The sequence below is a fragment of the Ambystoma mexicanum genome, chromosome 10, assembly GCF_040938575.1.
Source record: "Ambystoma mexicanum isolate Mex_15411 chromosome 10, UKY_AmexF1_1, whole genome shotgun sequence".
NCBI classification, from domain to species: domain Eukaryota; kingdom Metazoa; phylum Chordata; class Amphibia; order Caudata; family Ambystomatidae; genus Ambystoma; species Ambystoma mexicanum.
The window spans coordinates 1,470,902,692-1,470,923,048 of NC_090932.1; positions in this window are offsets into that span (position 1 = coordinate 1,470,902,692).

Sequence of the window (20,357 nt, forward strand, 5' to 3'; positions counted from 1 at the left end):
TCTCACATCGATTTGAGCTAAACGACAGCAACTTCGCCAAAGGTGAGAGATAAACTGGCTCCCCCTATCTGAGATCAAAACCGAAGGGAATCCGTGCAATCTTACAATATTTTCAAGGAATTCCCATGCTAGAACTGAAGCTGAAGGTAAGCCCTTTAGTGGAACGAAGTGGGCCATTTTAGAAAACAAATCTACAATTACTAGAATAGTGTTGTATCCGGAACAGGAGGGTAAATCGGTGATGAAGTCCATGGAGAGGGAATGCCAGGGATGTGGCGGGATGTCTAGCGGATGCAGGAGACCCGCTGGTCTTTCCTTCTGACCTTTGTTTTGGGCACACACACCACAGGACATCACAAACTCCTTTATGTCTTTTCTCCATGACGGCCACCAGAAGTGTCTCTTGACTTTTTCTGAGGTTTTGGCAATGCCTGGGTGGCCCTCCATCAAGGAATCATGGTAGCAAGAGATTACCTGTTTTTGTAAATCGGCATGTGGTAGGAATAGTCGTCCCTGAAAATAAGGCAGGTCTTTTTTTATGATGAAGTCCTTTCCCTTCAGTTGCCAGTTTTGTAAGTCCGAAGGGGTCACAAGTTGTTTAACTTTTGCTTCGATATCTTCGATGGATTGTGAAGAAATCAGGCCCAGGATTCTCTGTTCTGGAATTATTGGCACAGGTTCAGGATTGACAATATTATCTCCCATTCCAATCCGGGAAAGGGCATCCGCTTTGCCATTTTTGTTGCCGGGGCGATAAGTAATTACAAAGTCAAATTCGGCAAAGAAAAGTGCCCAGCGAAGCTGTCTGGAGGACTGAGCTTTGGCGGTTTTCAGGTATTGTAGGTTTCGATGATCGGTGATTACCGTGACAGTGTGTTTGGCTCCAAGGAGATAGTTCCTCCAGGCCTTGAAAGCGGACTTAATTGCTAAAAGCTCTTTATCTGTGATGGTGTAGTTAATTTCAGGCGCCGAGAACTTGCGAGACCAGAATGCCACGGGGTGCAATTGGTTAGTTTCCGGATCTCTCTGTGATAGAACCGCCCCCATTGCTAAGCTGGAGGCGTCAGTCTCAACGATGTAAGGGAGGTCTGGGCGTGGGTGTTTCAGTATGGGTGCTGAGGTGAACTTGGCTTTTAGCTCTTGAAAGGCCTGTTCTGCTTCTGTTGACCACTCGAAATGTTTGTTTTTTCTTAAGAGGGCGGTGATGGGCTGCACCACTCGTGAAAACTCTGGAATAAACCTGCGGTAAAAGTTGGCGAAACCTAACATGCTTTGGACACCTTTCACGGAAGTAGGTGATGGCCACTTGATGATAGCGTCCACCTTTCTCGAGTCCATGTGGACTCCTTTGGGTGTCAGAATAAAGCCTAGAAATTCGACCTCCATGACGTGAAAAACACATTTTTCGAGCTTAGCAAAAAGCTTATGTTGGCGGAGTTTTTCAAGGACGGCTCTAACATGTTTTCGATGATCTGCTTCTGAAGATGAGTACACAAGGATGTCATCTATGTAGACGACTACGCAAACATCTATGAGTTCTCTGAGGACATCATTCATAAAATACTGAAAAGCGGCTGGTGCATTGCATAGTCCGAAGGGCATCACTTGGTATTCAAATAGTCCATACTTGGTGCGAAATGCCGTCTTCCATTCGTCGCCTTCTTTAATCCGTACCAAGTGGTAGGCTCCCTGGAGATCTAGCTTTGTATAAATGCAGGCGTTCTTAACTTGGTCAAGGAGTTCCGGAATCAGAGGTAGGGGGTATCTGTTCTTTACCGTTATCTGGTTCAGGGCACGATAATCAATTCAGGTTCTAAGGTCACCTTCTTTTTTAGGTACGAAGAACAGAGCCGAGGATGCAGGAGACTTTGATGGGCGGATAAATCCATTGGCCAGGTACTGGTCCAGATACTGTCGCAAATTAAGATTTTCAGGCTCGGTAAGGGCGTAAATTCTACTACAAGGGGGAGTGGCTCCGGGTATCAGGTCTATTTGACAGTCGTAAGATCTGTGGGGAGGCAGGGTATTAGCCTGTTCCTTCTGAAAGACATCTTGGAATTCTTGATACTCTGGAGGCAATTGCGGTCCTTCGGATGTTGCTACCGCTAGGCCAATACTGGGTCGAGGATAACAAGTAGGTGCACACTCTGGGAACTGTATCGTCTTTGCTCGCCAATCAATTTGAGGATTGTGTTTCTCCAACCAAGGGATCCCCAGAATTATTTGGAACTGAGGGGCCTTGATCACATCGAACACGATTACCTCCCGATGTCCATCTTGGCCTAATAACGTCACTTCTGTGGTGGTATGGGTTACCGGTCCGGAGGCTATTTCCGTACCATCCACTGTGGTAATGACGTCTTTAATTACCTTAGGACAAAGGGGTAGGTTCATCCTGGAAGCCATCTCGCGGTCTACATAATTTCCAAATGCTCCGCTATCAATGTATGCTTTAATGGCATGCAAACGATCCGGTCGTTCTGGATTCATGAGGACCATTGACATTATGAAGTGCGAGGTCAAAGAACTGGTTTTTACGCTCGGCAAGCGGACCTCTACACTTGTCGGGCGAGGTCGTTTCCCGGCTCGGGCTTTTCGGAATTCTTATCAGAAGCTCCCACTGTCTTCTTCGGAGGTTTCACCGGGCAATCTCGGAGGAAATGTCCTGAATTTCCACAGTAGAGACATAGCTGCAATTGTCGTCTCCTGCCGCGTTCTTTCTGGGTTAGGGGACCCTTTACGACCCCTATTTGCATAGGTTCTACGGCTTCAACTCCTTTGGTGTGAGTTAGTGGCTTAGAGAATACTCGAGTTTCGAACCTGGAGCGGTCTGCCTTTCTGTTTTGTAGTCTGTGATCCAATTGGACCACTAAATCAATGTACTCTGAACAATCTTGAGGGGGATTCACGACCTGGGCTAGGACGTCTTTGTGTTCGCCACGCAAACCCCTGTGGAAAAGCGTGATCCTCTTGTCCTCGGGCCATCTGGTTTCTACGATTAGTCTGTTAAATGACGCAATATAAGCCAGAAGATCCTGATTGCCCTGCCGTAGGGAAAGGAGTTCGTTGTCCAGGGCCTGCCCCTGGGAATGTCTTGCGAAAAGTCTTTCCATATTGGCCTAGAAGGCCTGGAAATTGCGAAGAATCGGGTCATCCTGTGTAACCAGAGGGATCGACCAATCAGCGGCGCTGCCGCTAAGATACGAAAGCACAAATGCTACTTTAGTCTGATCAGTCGGAAAAGCAGCTGGTCTACAAAAAAAGTGCAATCGGCACTGATTTATGAACACCGCAAACCTCTTAGGGTCACCAGAGAAGCGTTCGGGCGGAGACAAAGGCACATTTCCGGGCAGATTGATTTGAACAGGATTGGCTGAAGCCGCCGGGGTATAGGTCCCTCCTGAATTAGGTAGAGGGGTTTGCCCCGCTTGTGTTTGTAATAACTGTCTGGCGAGGTCATCAGTTCGTTCTTTGGACATAATCAATTCCCTCCTCAGGGCATTCGTTTCCTGGCGGGCAGCATGTACTTCAGCTCTTAATTCCCCTAGTAACTGGGCCAGTTGATCAGTGTCGGAAGTTTCCATAGCGCCTGGGTAGGAGGTTATTGGAGGGCTTCGCGTTCTGTAACGCTCACCTGATTCCCACGGAGGCGCTGGTCCCGGCTGAACTGTTATAGTCTCTTCAATTGAGAAGCGTAGAGCTCGGATGACTCTCTCTTGACTGGGCTTCCTCTTATTGACCGTCTGGCTTGCAGGGTAAGGTTTCTGCAGGCGGAAGAAAAAAGGGTTAATGACCATTTGGCTGGACTTCCTCCTCACTAATCGCCAACTCTCCGAAAGTCCAATGTCCTGGTGAGCTCTCACCTTAGGCGTATAAATGCTGGGCTCTCCATCCTGCGACCTATGCAGGGGTGCGTGGGTTCCAGTTACGTCACTGGAGGTCCTCAAAGTCTTTTGTGGCCTTAGAAGTGGCACAGGTGCTGAGATGCCAAAAGGAGATGCCAAAAGGTGATGCCGCCGTTACTGCACGAGCGGATGCCAGTAGGTATAAAGAGTTTATAGTCTTGAAGAGATGGGCACCTTTAATTAAGTCTTTGCATTGTCTTTTTCAGGTGCCTGGATGCTGAGGGCGTGGTCACTGAGAGCGCGACACGTGTGTCCCATACGTAGGTATGGGAATTTCAATGACACCTCAATAATGTCCCTTGTTTTCTGTTTTCAGGTCTTTAGATGTTGCGGGCGTTGTTCGTCCGTTGCCGTTGCACGTGCGAAGTACGTGAGTATAATGATCTGTGACCTTATTATAGCACCTCTAACAATGTTCTTTTCTTATTTGCAGGTGTCGGGACCTTGCGGGCGTTTTCCCAGTCGCGGATGCACGTGGGGAAACACGTAAGTGTTAGGCTTTCTTGCAGTCTTTAATGGCACTTAAATAATGTCTTTTCTTGTTTTCAGGTGCCGGGCTGCTGCGGTTGAAGAGATCGTAACACGCGCACAAAAGCAGGTAAGAAAAGTAAATGCGGCCGCCTTCACCCGATTCCTACTTAACAATGTTCTTTGTCTTTACAGGTGCCGTTAGGCTGCTGAAGAGAAGGCCGCGAAGAATCCGTGAAAGCACAGATGGATCAGGTAAGCGAGCGCGGCTGCAAACGTGTTGCAACTTGCTAACCTTATGTTTCTTTTGCTTGCAAGTTCTGCCGGTGTCTGGATTCCTGGATGGTAAGTATAGTTCTCGTGTCTTTCTTCCACAGGTTGCTGAGCTGAAGCTGGAGATGTCACTGGAATGCTGGAGCTGACTCGGTGAGCGTCCTGCTGCAGATGCAGAATAACGCGAAGCACGTTTTCCCAATCGGTGTGGTTTAAATAGTGTTGGAGTGATTGGGTGTCTTCTTCCTCAGCCTCGCCCAGGTAAAAGAGTTCCTGTGTTTCAGAGCTAAGGAGTGGCACCAGCCCTACCCAGGTAAGAAAGTAGTCCCAGTTCAGGGAATAGCAAAGGTGAGTATGCAGCATGGTCTGCTACAGGTAGGTCCACCCAAGCACCTTTGCAAGAATTATGCGCTGGCGCCGGGACTGAGGTTCCTTATGAGCCTGGCGCCAGAGGCGCCAGGACATGGTCCAAAGGGCCTCAATAGGGGTTTGCTGGAGCCGGGGACGAGGGTCGTGAGCCTGCTTCCGGGGATCCTGGGCTTGACTTGGCTTCTCGGGAGCAGTGCTCATGACATACAAGCACAGGTGGGACAGCAAAACACAAGATTCAGGCATACTGGCACATACAAGCACGGGGGGGGCAGCTAAACACTGTGTTACATCCAGGGACATTCAGGGAGTAGACAGGGGCCTTACACACAGGTCTTGGAGGCAGGCCGGCATTCGCCTGCCAGCACGCCTGATTGGTCAGGTTGTAAAGGTAAAAGGACCAATCAAAGGCTGGAAGGCGAGGAGCAGCAGGGCCAGCTCACTGCATCAAAGAAGGGATCAGCCATGTTGGAAGGCCTGATATGGGACAACAAAGCGGGTGAAAGTGCACAAATTACAAAATGAGGCGGCCGCCGAGGAGCGGATCATGGCAGCAGTGTTTCCTCATGTTAATGCACACCTATCCATAAAAAATGAAATGCTGTGCACGCGCTCACAGCGCATCATGCAGTCGTCCCATAAAAGCCCACAGGGCTTACCTTCTCAGGAGGTGCAGCAGGGGAGGGATCCCTGGGCCTCCAGGCCACAGGGTGAAGATGAAGACCATCCAGAGTCAGGGTACAGATGCAAGAGTGGTAGGCGCACCTACCACCACTACTCCTACTTCTCATGCCTCCACCGCAGCCAACCACCCTCCTTTCACCCAGTGCCATCTGCTTTATAACCACTTCGTACGCTAATCTTTCAACACACTCACTACACTTATATGCACACTCACATTACAGTTCCACTTCTACTCTCTAGCCAATACTTCACATGCTCACAAATCCGCCTCCACAGTTCAATGCTCCTTCCTCCCTCCTGCTGGCCTCTTGGTCATTCTCCACTTCCATTTCTGACCTCCCCCTGGTAACTTTGAGAAACCTGAAGGTGTCACACTTACTAGTCCCCGGGGATCTGTTGTCCAGGTGGCCAGGGCACGGTCATGGATATTGGATCCAGTTCCTGGGGGTGGAACAGTGGGGAAGGAACACCTGGGAGAGGGGTCCTCGGGGAGTGGAAGTGGGACACAGAGGGTTTAGATGCAGTATCCCCTTTCATGTAACACCTTTTCCCCTTCCTACCTTGTAGGATATTTAGAAGATCTACCCCCCACCCTTTTCCCACACAAACACTTTCTTACACTAACAGACAACAGATTGACACCAGAGATGTTTACCTGACATGTCCCAACACACGGGTCAGGCAGAATCAGGCAATTGACAATAACCATGCACACCTGATGGCCCTTTACCTTCCCCATAGGGATAAAAGGCAGAGCACGAAAGCACACTTCAAGCAAGGCCGAATGCACAAGGAGACAGCTACACCAAACCGGCAGCTCAAACGGAGAAGAAAGGCTGTGAGACCTGGAAGGACAACGAAGGGGGAATTGCCTTTGCCCTTTTCACCAGAGACCTGCGTAGCCTCCGAAAGGGAAAGCACAGGAACAGGAATTACAGCTGGCATACGGAGCAACAGACGTCAATGGTACATGGGGGCCTCCTGCTTTGATAACACAGGTGGAGAGGCAAGCTGGCTACTGTGGTACTATCCTTGACTCCAGAGAACAAAGAAGCCAACCGGTTCAGCATAGCCGGTGAGCCGGAGGAAGCTGATAGTAAACCAAAATGTGTTGAGCCCAAGGTTGCAAGTAGCAACATTTTGAACGCAAGGAATCTGAAAGAGAAAGAACTTGTGTATGTGTTTGAACTTTAAAGAAAACCCAGTTGAGGTCCAGGTGCAGAGGAGTCCGACTCCACATGGGCGCTCATTCGAAAGACTATGACCGGAACCTGTTCTTTGAAACTACAAGAACCAGAAGCCCTAGGAAAGGGTGGTGTGAGGCGTCAAAATGGTCCCACAAGGGTTACGGCAAATCCCTTGTACAATCAAAAGTCTTTGACCCACTGCCAGAGGAAAGTTAGCGGAAGGGAACCCTGCTTTTCAATAGGATTGTGAACTTTAGAAAAAGGCAAGTGTGAACACAACAGAGGTATGCAAAAAGAAAGCCAGGAGAAGGAAAACCCCTGCTTTCTGGTGTGAAGAAGCAATAAATGAACTGTGTTAAAGAGTGTTAAAGAAGGGTCACAGTGAACCCGACGGAGGAAGGCCAATTTTTGCAAGAAGGATCCGAGTCCAACAGAGGGAGATCCTAGTGGCGAAAGGAAATAGCCCAAGGTGCAAGACCACCAAGAGAACTTTTGTTTGTACGTTATTTGCAAATCAAGACTAATACACCGTTGATTATTGTGTCGACAAGAGTGAACCCGGTTGAGGGTTGACCGTAGTGGGGAGTTGTTTAAAAGGACATCTGAATATCACAAGCAATATTTGGAAGGCCGTTGTGAACCTGACAGAGGGAGGTCAAAGTTGCAAAAGGGATCTAAGCCTGGCAGAGGGAGATCCAAGGGGCAAAGAGTAATCGGCCAAGGTAGAAGAGTACCGAAGGAACCTTTTGTTTGGTTGTTTGTTACTTTGAATCAGCAAGCCTTCTACGGCAAGAGAGTTTTTCAGAAAAGAGACTTAGCCCCTGAAGGTTTTGATAGTGTTGAACTGGAACTGTGAACCTTGTGCCGACGAGGCCAAGGAGTGTGCTGTGTTCGAGAGTCCCACCTTGTCCCGTGTTTCAAACATGGGAAGGGAGACCCAGCCATACCATCCTGACTTTTCATTTTGTGAACACTTCTTTCTTTTCTGGTGAACATTATCCCACACACTGTAATACAGTAGTAGGGATTGGCAATATTTTCTTTTTTAGTATAGGCCTTTTTTTATTTGACAAGACGCCACTAGGACTGCTTTATTATTATTTGATGGTTGTAGCTTGCTCCCATCTTCGATTTAGGTTTAGATTAGGCGTTTATCTCATCCATTATAAAGTTCAATAAACACCCTTGAACTGTGATCACTTGTGTCTGTCTTCACTGTTGCCACCATGAGTTCCTTACATAACCCACACATCCAATTTTCTGTTGCTTCCTTTTATCACACACCCCTTCATTGGACTGGGCCCTTGTCCCTAGCCAACCTTGTCCTCTTTTCACTTCCCATATGTGACAGAACTAGGAAATGTGATAAGTAGGGGGCAAGCCCCACCCACATTCTCTGCATGGAGGCACCATGGAACTGCCATGTCCAAATTCGGTTTGTCAGGCTTTACTTCCTGGTCCCTGCAGTAAGTATGGTGCAGGCGGGGTTGAAATCCTCCTGGAATGTCCCTTGTGGTCTAAAATGTCAAGTGCAAGCTTGTTGGTCTTTCCCTGGCTGCTCTGCACAGTGTCCTAGTTGCTCGCGCGTGACCCCTGCCTGTAGTGTTCTGCATGCAATGCTGCCATTTGAGACTGCAGGGTTGCAACTGCCCTGTCTCTTGCTGGGCTCCCCCTTCTCCACAGCGTATGGCTGTCAATCAATGGTGGTAGGGTATCCTGTTTCTTTAGCTGCTAGCAAGGCGCTGGATCAGCTCTCCCTTTGAGGTCTTTGCTGATGCCCCGGTCTGATGTGGAGTTTATACAGCAAATAGAAATACACTGGCCAGCATCTGGTAACAGGGTTATGCCTTGAGATAACAGTGGTCTGCATAGAAACATGCTGGCACAAGGGGGGAAAGGAATTGGGGTTCTCTCAACAGATTTTCCCTAAAGGTGGGAGCTGGCTCTGGATTTCTCCCTGCCCCTCCCTTCGCTCACGGAGAGGGGTTCTTAACCCCATTAGACAAGCCCAGGCACTTGGCCATGTCACATCTCTTAGTTCCCAAAGTATCTAGAGGATTTTGGCTGGTGTTAACCCAGAGAGCAGTTAATCGGTTCATCACCCGGATAAGTTTCAAAATGGGCACATTGCATGGGGACATTGCATGGGGACATTGCGTGGGGACATTGCGTGGGGACATTGCGTGGATGCAGTCGCTGGTGAGTACAGGCGAATGGTTGAAGGCATTGGATCTCCAAGGCGCTTACTTGCACATTCCCATTCGCAGGACTGGCCAGCAGTTTCGGTGCTTTTCACTCCAGTGACATAACTATCAGTGCAAAAATGTTGCATTTGGCTCACAATTATCCAGAGGGTCTTTACAAAGATATCGGCCCCACGTGTAGGGTTACTGCACAAGAACGCAGTGGCAGCATTCCCCTATCTGGAAGACTGGCTGGTCAGTGCCCGGATCGACAGACGGTGGAACAAGGAGTAGCAATAACCGTAGGCCTGTTGGCTCATGTGGGGTGGTGGGTAAACATGCGGAAATCTCACCTTTATCCAGCACAGCCCCTGTATTTCTTACTCGTCTGGGCAGGGTTCAGCAGCCAAAGGACAGGGCCAGAGCCATTCCGAAGGCAGCTTGGTGGCTCAGCAGGAAGCAGGTGGTGCCAGCCAGGGTTTGACTCAGGCTTCAAGGCTCGGTGGCAGCAATGATCTTTGTCACGCCTGGAGCATGCCTGCTCACCTCCTGAGACCTTGTGACCCAGCCAGCGGGATGCATGATGAACTGGTAGCATTATCTCCAGAAGTGAGAGGGTCCTTGCAATGGTGGATGCGGTTGGAAAACCTCTGCTGGGGCAACCCTCTATCCCCCTCAGAGCCGATCCTCATTAACACGCCATGAAATGGGGTGCGATTTTGCAGACCATTCCCTGTCAGGGGTGGTACTGCAGAGTTCCAACTGCAGGAATCTGGAAGTAGTGAGGTTAGCCTCAGGGTTTTTGAACCGTGGATTGAGGTTGTTGCAGTCTTTGTTCAGTTGGACAACACAACCGCAGTGGCATACATCAGTCAGCAGAGGGGAGCATACTCATGGGTACTAGAGAAGGTGGAAATGAGAATGGGGGAGTGGGCGGGGCAGCATATCCTTTCCATCAATGCTCAATAGTACATCACGGGGTTGGACAATGTTGACGGAGACACCCTCTGGCAAAAGTTCCCAGTTCCCCAGGAAATGCGTTTATCCAGAGTGGATTTCCAGGTGATCACTCAGACACTCTGAATGCAGACCGTGGATTTGTTTGCCTTCAGAGAAAGCACCCCGTTACCAATTTACTTATACAGACAGGGATAAGCATACGTGTGTGTTGTGCAAGTGCTCCACAAGCCAGTCTGTCCGGGACTAGAGCACTGTACATGTATGATTGCTGCTTTGAAGATGATACACAAGAATGCCTGTAGGAAGTGTGTCACAGAGGTGGCAGGGACAGCCTAGCAATTATGACCACATGCAGGTATGATGAGAGCAAATGACTCAGCCCCCGGAGGCAGCAATTGCCACACAGCCTGAGCTGCATGGCAGGCAGAAAAATACTTATCTCCAGTGCAAACACCCATCATTCTGAAAACTAGTGAATCAATTCAGCTTTTTTAAACACACATAATAATTACTGGTTGTAACTGAGAGATATAATTATTTTTACTTTTCTCAACCACGCCTGTGCTTTCACTGAGTGCCTTTGCTTTCACACCTCTCCCCTTCCAGTACATCTTGCTCGTCACCCTACACTTCGCAACTTCACTGCCCATGGGTACCTCTTCCCTGCCACTCCCTCACTATGGCACCCATCACCAGGCATTCTATGTATATATTCCTGTTTCATCCCAAGCTAGAGGTGGGGTCGCCCTGTCACTGGTTATGCCATGCTCCAGCCCTGGGCTTTCATTTCTCCATTGGCTGCACTCTGGAAGTTGTGGTCTTGCCTCAGTTCAATTGAATACAACGGACTCAAGTAAAACTAAAGCAAAGGACAGGACTGGGATAGGCTGTCCCAGGTAACATGCAGTCTTCTAGTGTCCGTGCCAATGGCCAACGTGAGTGCACATCGGTACAGAGCATTAAAACGCCATCTCTTCTTATGTGTCGCACTTCAGAAACGTATGTTATTTTATGTTCTGAAGCTTTCAGAGGGCGCCATACGTAATCTTTGTGCAGTTTCCACCCACCCAAACAAATGCCCATCTCGAAGTAAGTTGCTTAGTATCTTCAGGGTTCGAAATTGCCAGGAGCTGGGAGCTATTTAGCTCCTGGTTATAGCCAAGGAGATCCTGGTCACCGTGAAACCAAGAGCTACCAGGAGCTACTTCTGGCTCCCAGGCAAGTGATGCCATACAAACATAGCTATGTAATATTAACTGAGTAGGTTTGGGAATGTGTATAAAAGAGAATAAAGGACACACTTAAGAGACATTTAAATCATACTGGATAATATATAATAGGACAAAAAGTTTGCGTTTCTGTGTCCTGTGTACTAGCTCCTGGTTCCCCCGGCATAGCTCCTGCCTACGTGTGATGCCTGATACCCAGGAGCTGCATTTTGCTCCTGGTCAACAAATCCTAATTTCGAACACTATTGTTTTTATATATGCTGATCTGATATCATATGAATCGACTTGATATGCAATCAACTCTCCACTCCTCCCACTCATACTATCTATGACTGCAGGATATTATATCTATTTTGGGTCACCCCTCAACTGGGTATAGGCCCTGCCAGTGCTGCTTTGGTGGCGCCAACATCTGTGGTGAAACCATAGCAGGGTGGTTGCGCAGCTGCATATTCCAACGGGTTTCTGGGGTAGCCAAGACTCCATGCTCTTGAAGTAAGGCTTCCCTAATGAAACGAGGATAGACTTTTAACTCCAATGCTGGTGAGTGGGAGCACTTGACCCAGACTGTAGCAACAACCAGCAGGAAAAGTAAAGGAGACTCAACACATGGCTTGAGTGCTGCCTGCACCTAGCATTTACTAAATTTACTAACTAAATAAGACCACTTGTAACAGCCCGAAGCCCCTGGAATGTGTCCTCTGGTTGCTAGGAATGGGTCTCAACGTAGTAAACCTGCCCCCCCCCCTCTATATCCTGTTCATGCACCACAGACAGCTTAAAGCCCACCCTCCCTTCCTCCGTCCCGGGCACACTGAATTTAGTGTCCTGTGCATTGCCCACAAATCAAAATAAATAATTGAAAAACAGCAGAGAGCTGCTGGCACGTGACAGTTCACAGTCTGTGCCAGGGGAAATTATGTCCTGCCAGCCAATGGCGGTGTGTCTACTGGCTGGCTACTGCCAGATCGCCTCACAAATATTCATTCAGGGCAACCGTCCCATAGTTAGGTAATAGTCACTGGAACTCAAAAGGGGTGGGGATAGGTAAAACCATAACATTCTTAAATAGCACCTTCGTATGCATTCATTATGTTGAGCTGAGTGATAAAGCAAGGTGTTAAGCCTTAACGCCTTGCTTTACCGCTCCAGGCCCTTTTTCTTTTTCTTGGAAGGCGGAGAAGGGGCACAACGCGGGATTTACATTTCTGCTGTGCTTCCTTCCTCCGTCCTCAAAGTGCGCTTTGTTTTACGCCTGCAAGAGATTTTTCACACAGGCGTAAAACTCACGGATGCCTATGAAATCCATCTCCATTTAGCATCTGCTCGGTAGATTCCATAGGAATCAACTGTAAATGCCACCTGCAAAGCGCAATTTGCAGCAGGCATTCACATTTCTATGCGTAAAGGAGTGGCCAACCGAAGAGTAAAGGTGATTAAACGTGTTTTTACGCTTGGCTTTTGTACTCCGCGTTTTATGCAGGGGGCCCTAGACAGTTTCGTAATGAACTCTTTTAGTAAAATGACCCTGTTTGAGTGAAGAAATGTAGCAAAGTCATTGCACACATACCGATTGTAAGTCCCTAAAGTACATGATTGGAGTAGATTCACAGAAGACAGAATTGTTGGAAATCTATTTCATCATCGAGGCTTATAATTCCAAAGAACAATAAAATTATAAAATGTATTGACCCCGCAAAGTCTGAATCAGTGGGGGTCACTTTAAATAAAATGCTCATTGCATCCGGTGGACCACCAATGTTAGCACTTGCATGCTATTGGGGACCCCTGCATGCAATTTGAAACATTCACAAAGCATAGTGCAAAACTGAAGAGTATCACAAGGCGAAATTGCCTTTGCTCCTCGGTTTTAGTCTCAGCTTTGTAAAAAAAAGTCAACACCACCTTCAAATGAGATTTTGCACGCAGTGTTTACTAATGGATTCCTATGGAATCTGCCTGCTCTTTAGCCAGTGCTAATCTGAGGTGGATTCCATAGGAGTCTATTTGTTTTATGGCTGCTTGAAAATCACATACAGGCGTAAAACATTCTGCTCTTACAAGATGGAAAAAGAAAGCAAAGCGGAAATACAAACTCTGCTTTGTTCCCTTCCAACACCTTGGAAGGGCGGGAAAATGTGCTACAGCAAAATGAAGCAGTAAAAGTATTGCTTTTACACTTTGACTGTGCACTCTGTCAATTGTATCGTTTAAAATCTTTTTTTAATTTTTTTATTTGTAATGCAAGCTCCTGGTCTGTGGCCAGCACCATGTGGCTCTTTACTTCTGGAGTGGCTGGCTTTCTTGTTCAGGCCCCTTAAAAAAAAGAAGAAAAATAAGAACAGGAGTGCCACAAGTCTAACCCTTTCAGAACTGACCCTAAATAAGAAAAAATAGGAATATCAAATAATGTGTCTTTCTGGAATTGTATACAATAATTTCTAGACTCATTAAAGGTTTTTTTCAGGAACACTTCAGGGGGTGAATCACTGATTTAGTCTGTTCTTAAACGCCTCAACTCAGCCTTTCATCCTTCTGAGGTCGATAAATGAGTACCAACACAGGTTGGGTGTATATTTTTTCTATATAAAGCGCTTAAGCGTAAGTGCTATATAATAACAAATCATTATCATTTGGTCCTGGACGTCTGCTTGCATTCACAGTAATTTGGTAATATGGGCCTATACACACTGATCTTAACATGCATACGGCGATCCATTCTTGTATGAAATGTACATCACATGTGATATCGTAACCATATTTAACATAGTGTACAATGCTATGTGATGTCACTTCCTGTTTTGTCAACAGGTGAAAGGTTATGTTCCATCGCTTCCCGCAATATCACTTTGGTGTGGGGTCAAAGGACATCACTATCTGTGATGTCATCAGGGATCAAGGGTCGTGTGATGTCACTTCCGCTACCCTTGGAATTTTGGTGAAATTACATCACTGGTTGATGCATTGTACACATTACAAGGCAGAAATATGGTGAATATCTCAAACGCGAAGTTTAAAATGGGGGACAAAAAGAAAATGGTTAGGAATACAAATAATATTTTTTCGGAAGGATTTGGAGCATCTTTTTTCTGCCCAAAGGGGAATTTACACAAAACAGAGCAGCAAACATTGGCAAAAACTTTGAGCATTTGATGACCGCTTCACAGAGGGGTGTGGTGGTGTGAGCTAAGTATTCAGATTAATTGGCTTGTTAATTTAAACGTATTAACAGTAATGTAATTGGATTTGAATATAGGGAAAATTAATTATGAAAAATGTGGTATGCATTTACCTTATCTGCCCATTATACACATGCCAGATGGGCAGAATATCAAACGATGACCAATATTCCTCTAGGACACTATTTAATAATAAATGTAGGTGACACTAAAATTAATATTTCCGATAACTATAATGCATGGTGGCACCTAACACAAACCTCGCTTGTACAAAAAGCAGTGCATGGGGTTTTAACACCCCAATACGGTGGGCCAGATGGGGTTCTATCAGTCCAGGCCCGATAAACCCAATCCAGTGGGCCGGTTCGGGTGTTAAGGCCATTAGCACCCAGTTAACCAAAGTGGCAACCCGGGGTAAAAAAAAAAGGATTTTCCTTTCCACAACGGGATGCACACGGCGTCCCGTTGTACGAAGGAAAATCCTTTACCAACTTGGCCGCCATGGAAAGGGAAGGTGGAGCCCCCTTCCGTTTCCATGTCAGCCGTTCGGCGCAGAGAGGAAGATCCAGCTGCGGCAGCGAGTGCTGCCATAACCCCGAAAAGGTAAGTTCTTCTAAATAGTTCTACCACCCCAATGTATCTGGAATAGTAGAGTTCGACGTCAGGTCGTCGACAGATCCTTCTTGAGCGACCCCCTTTAAGTCAGGAGTCGCGTATCATTGAGATTCCACGAGGAAATGGTGAACAAAGGCGTCGAGGCAGCAGCTTTGGTTCTGGCGGTGCTTGTTAATGATATGTCGTGGACGTCCTGCAAAGATGAGGCATGCAGGGCACCTCGACGACGATAGTTTGTTGCCGCAAAGAATTACTGAAGAATTTTGGCCCAGCAAGGGCGTCGGGTCATCAGAGTCTTTGTGGTCTTCGGGTGGTGGGAAACCAACCGGTGGATTCTCATCAGCGCGTCGACGGCCTTGACTTTCTCCGGCGGGACAAAGCAGTCATCGGTGATGAGCGAGGGAGTCCTTCATTCAAAGGGTTCTTAGGCCGTGATGGACTTCAATATCCGGGCGCTTCGCTTCATGATTCTGCGGTGCTCCCCATCTCCGGTCGGCAGCCTTTCGAGAACTGACTTCCAGGGCGCTTCGGGGAAGGTCAGCTGGTGCATGATGGTCCCTCGTAGCTCGGGAAGAGGTCTCCTAGCCAGATCCTCTCTTGGATCAGTTCCTTGAAGGCACATCAGCTTTCAGGTGGCAAAGGACAGCAGCAGCAATTCTTCTTCTTCCAGTGGGCTTCAAGGTTAAGCATCAAGTATCAACTTCAGCTTCTGAATGATTTCCATCAGTGAGAGGCCCCCAGATAAACTGTTGATCTCCCATTCACTCTGCTGGGTCACACTCAGGCAACCAATCATTTAGAAGGGCATTTAGGCAGTCAGACAGCCAATCAGGCTGACAGTGCATTCAGGCCATTCTTCTCCATCCAGACACTCACAACACGGAATGTGGATTCGGACAAGCGCTCTGCCATTCAGCACTCCACACTGCATTCATACCAGTTTCGGGCAGGGCTGTCTCAGTCATTGTGTCAAACACCAGATACTAGACACCCATAACATGGAATGCGTATTCGTCACACACTCCATTCACCCAGGTCTCATACATACAGTCATTGGGAAGGCTCCAGCCAGTCAGGCCTGGACCTCTCCACACTGCCATATATCGAATTTCCACCCAACAGCCAGTCAGGGGGAAGGGACAGAGTCAGGGCTTCCCGGGACTTCGGGAAAATAAGGTAACAGGCGATAGAAAGCAAGGGGGCCATCATGTTTCCTATCGGGAATCAACTGATTCCAATGGCAGGGCCTGGGTATCCCAAAATGGAGGATACTCACAGCACCTGTCAAATTCAGCATGGAGCTGCCACCAGCCCCTACCCTGCTCTGTGGGCCACACACAGGTGCCCAGAAACATGCACTAGGTATACAGGGTTGTACTACCACCCTTGGGTGCCATAAGGGATTCCCAAGGGTCTGTTCACCATACCAAAATGAAGAAGAGCCGCACCACCAGAAGTCCCACATGAACTCCTGCGCGGAAAACAAGACAGAACACACATGATAAAGCAATAAAGGACAAGAATACGGAGGCCATGACCCTGCGATGCCTTTCCAGCATCACACCGTGTAAGGCTGGGGAAGCAATACGACCCCGGCCTCGCATGGCCTATTGGGCAAACACGCTGGGCAACTTAAACTGGCAAAGTGAAACCACGTTTCCCTTTGACACTTAAAAGCCAGCCCTGAAGCGCTTAGAGGTGGTTTCCCTGAGCTGACTTCGACACGTCCATAACGGGCAATGGGCGGGCCGTCATCTATTATGGACGAGCTGCCACTGGAACTATTACCCATCCTCATAGGATTTGAAGCCAACCCCCTGAAATGTAAGAAAGCTGTCCAGAGCTCGCTTTTCTGTAAGGAACTCCCTACCCCTGTTTATTGGCTGCCCATCTTCGTGCTCACATGCGCTAAGGTCAAGTATAAAAATAAATAACTAGACATTGCTTTTTATAATTATGTTAAAGATAGTCGACACCTATATATGCAGGCACTTATTCTGACAGACTGGGCACTGTAAGTCATTTCGCTCATAAAGGCGTGAGTTACTCGAATTATATGATTATTGTTATTCGACTTTTGGATGCTCTAAGCCTATTGCCAATGCAGTGCCACGCCCTTCTTGTTTACTGGTTGATCAGTCAATGCCCCCCTTTTGCTCAGACCTGCAGTTACCGGCTACTAGTCTTGATTTTCTGTGCATTTGTTGTTGGAACATCCACATCCCTCCTTCCTCCTTCCCCTCCGAGGACCCGCCACCAGCCCCCTGTTGCATCCTCGCGCATCTGTTCATTGAGCCCTCTGATTAAACGCAATGCCAAATGAAAGTGCTTCTAGGACATCAAATAGCCTTTTAACTAAATGAATCTCTGGATTTTCAGCAACGTAAGCACACGCGCTGTATAATTAACCTTTTTTTTTTAAAATATAAATGTGTCTGTTTATTTCACCGAATGTACAAAATAGTCTTGTGTGCTGCCTGGGAGCCCATCTCCTTTGGCAACTCAAGTGTTGCATGGCAATAAGAAAAGGCCAGACTCCGTAGACGAGGGTTCTCCGAGTGCACTCCCGCAGAGCCCGACTTCACACCTGGTTTTCAGGATAACCAGTGCTTTCGTAACGTATTTTAACGTACCTTTGCTGTATTCAGATATTATTTGTGTGAATAGCCTGAACACATAGTGTGGATTTCGCTCTGGAGGGCTAGCTTTCCGGACTTTTGCCATAGACAGTATTCTGTTGGTTCTTGGTTCTTGGTTCTGATGTCACTGGTGTAGATGGATCCAGTACAGAAGAAGTCAAATTAAAATGCTTAGGAATTGTTGTCCCAAATCGTCAACTGAACTGTACGGTTCTGTAGCATGTCAGATGGCATCAACTGAACTGTATGGTTCTGTGGCATGTCACGTGGCATTAACTGAACTGTATGATTCTGTGGCATGACTGATGGCGTCAACTGAACTGTACAGTTCTGTAGCATGTCAGATGGTGTCAACTGAACTGTATGGATCTGTGGCAGGTCCTATGGCATCAACTGAAATGTACAGATCTGTGGAATGCCACGTGTCATTAACTGAACTGTATGGTTCTGTGACATGTCCAATGGCGTCAACTGAACTGTACGGTTCTGTGGCATGTCACTTGGCATTAACTGAACTGTATGATTCTGTGGCATGTCCAATGGCGTCAACTGAACTGTACGGTTCTGTAGCATGTCACTTGGCATTAACTGAACTGTATGATTCTGTGGCAGGTCCAATGGTGTCAACTGAACTGTACGGTTCTATGGCATGTCACGTGGCATTAACTGAACTGTATGATTCTGTGGCATGTCCAATGGCGTCAACTGAACTATACGGTTCTGTGGCATGTCACTTGGCTTTAACTGAACTGTATGGTTCTGTGGCATGTCCAATGGTGTCAACTGAACTGTACGGTTCTGTAGCATGTCAGATGGTGTCAACTGAACTGGATGGATCTGTGGCAGGTCCGATGGCATCAACTGAAATGTACAGATCTGTGGAATGCCACGTGTCATTAACTGAACTGTATGGATCTTTGGCATGTCCGATGGCGTCAACTGAACTGTACGGTTCTGTGGCATGTCACTTGGTCTTAACTGAACTATATGGTTCTGTGGCATGTCACTTGGCCTTAACTGAACTATATTGTTATGTGGCATGTCCGATGGCATCAACTGAACTGTACGGTTCTGTGGAATGTCACATGGCATTAACTGAACTGTATGGCTCTGTGGCATGTCCAATGGTGTCAACTGAACTGTATGTTTCTGTGGCATGTCACTTGGCATTAACTGAACTATATGGTTCTGTGGCATGTCTGATGGCATCAACTGATCTGTACGGTTCTGTGGCATGTCACGTGGCATTAACTGAACTGTATGGTTCTGTGGCATGTCCGATGGCGTCAACTGAACTGTACGGTTCTGTAGCATGTCAGATGGTGTCAATTGAACTGTGTGGTTCTGTGGCATGTCTGATGGCGTAAACTGAACTGTACGGTTCTTTGGCATGTCAGATAGCATTAACTGAAGCGTATGGTTCTGTGGCATGTCAGGTGGCATTAACTGACGTGTATGGTTCTGTGGCATGCAGGATGGCGTCAACTGAACTGTATGGATCTGTGGCATGTCCGATGGCCTCAACTAAACTGTACGGTTCTGTGGCATGTCAGATGTCATTTACTGAACTACATGCTTCTGTAGCATGCCAGATGGCATTAACTGAACTGCAAGGTTCTGTGGCATGTCAGGTGGCATTAACTGAACTGTATGGATCTGTGACATGTCCAATGGCGTCAACTGAACTGTACAGTTCTGTAGCATGTCAGATGGTGTCAACTGAACTGTATGGATCCATGGCAGGTCCGATGGTGTCAACTGAACTGTACGGTTCTATGGCATGTCACGTGGCATTAACTGAACTGTATGATTCTGTGGCATGTCGGATGGTGTCAACTGAACTGTACGGTTCTGTTGCATGTCACTTGGCATTAACTGAACTATACGGTTCTGTGGCATGTCACTTGGCTTTAACTGAACTGTATGGTTCTGTGGCATGTCCAATGGTGTCAACTGATCTGTACGGTTCTGTAGCATGTCAGATGGCGTCAACTGAACTGTATGGATCTGTGGCAGGTCCGGTGGCATCAACTGAAATGTACAGATCTGTGGAATGCCACGTGTCATTAACTGAACTGCATGGCTCTTTGGCATGTCCGATGGCGTCAACTGAACTGTACGGTTCTGTGGCATGTCACTAGGTCTTAACTGAACTATATGGTTCTGTGACATGTCCGATGGCATCAACTGAACTATACGGTTCTGTGGAATGTCACATGGCATTAACTGAACTGTATGGCTCTGTGGCATGTCCGATGGTGTCAACTGAACTGTATGTTTCTGTGGCATGTCACTTGGCATTAACTGAACTATAGGGTTCTGTGGCATGTCCGATGGCATCAACTGATCTGTACGGTTCTGTGGCATGTCATGTGGCATTAACTGAACTGTATGGTTCTGTGGCATGTCCGATGGCGTCAACTGAACTGTACGGTTCTGTGGCATGTCCGATGGCGTCAACTGAACTGTGTGGTTCTGTGGCATGTCCGATGGCGTAAACTGAACTGTACGGTTCTTTGGCATGTCAGATAGCATTAACTGAAGTGTATTTTTCTGTGGCATGTCAGGTGGCATTAACTGACATGTATGGTTCTGTGGCATGCCGGATGGCGTCAACTGAACTGTATGGATCTGTGGCATGTCCGATGGCCTCAACTAAACTGTAC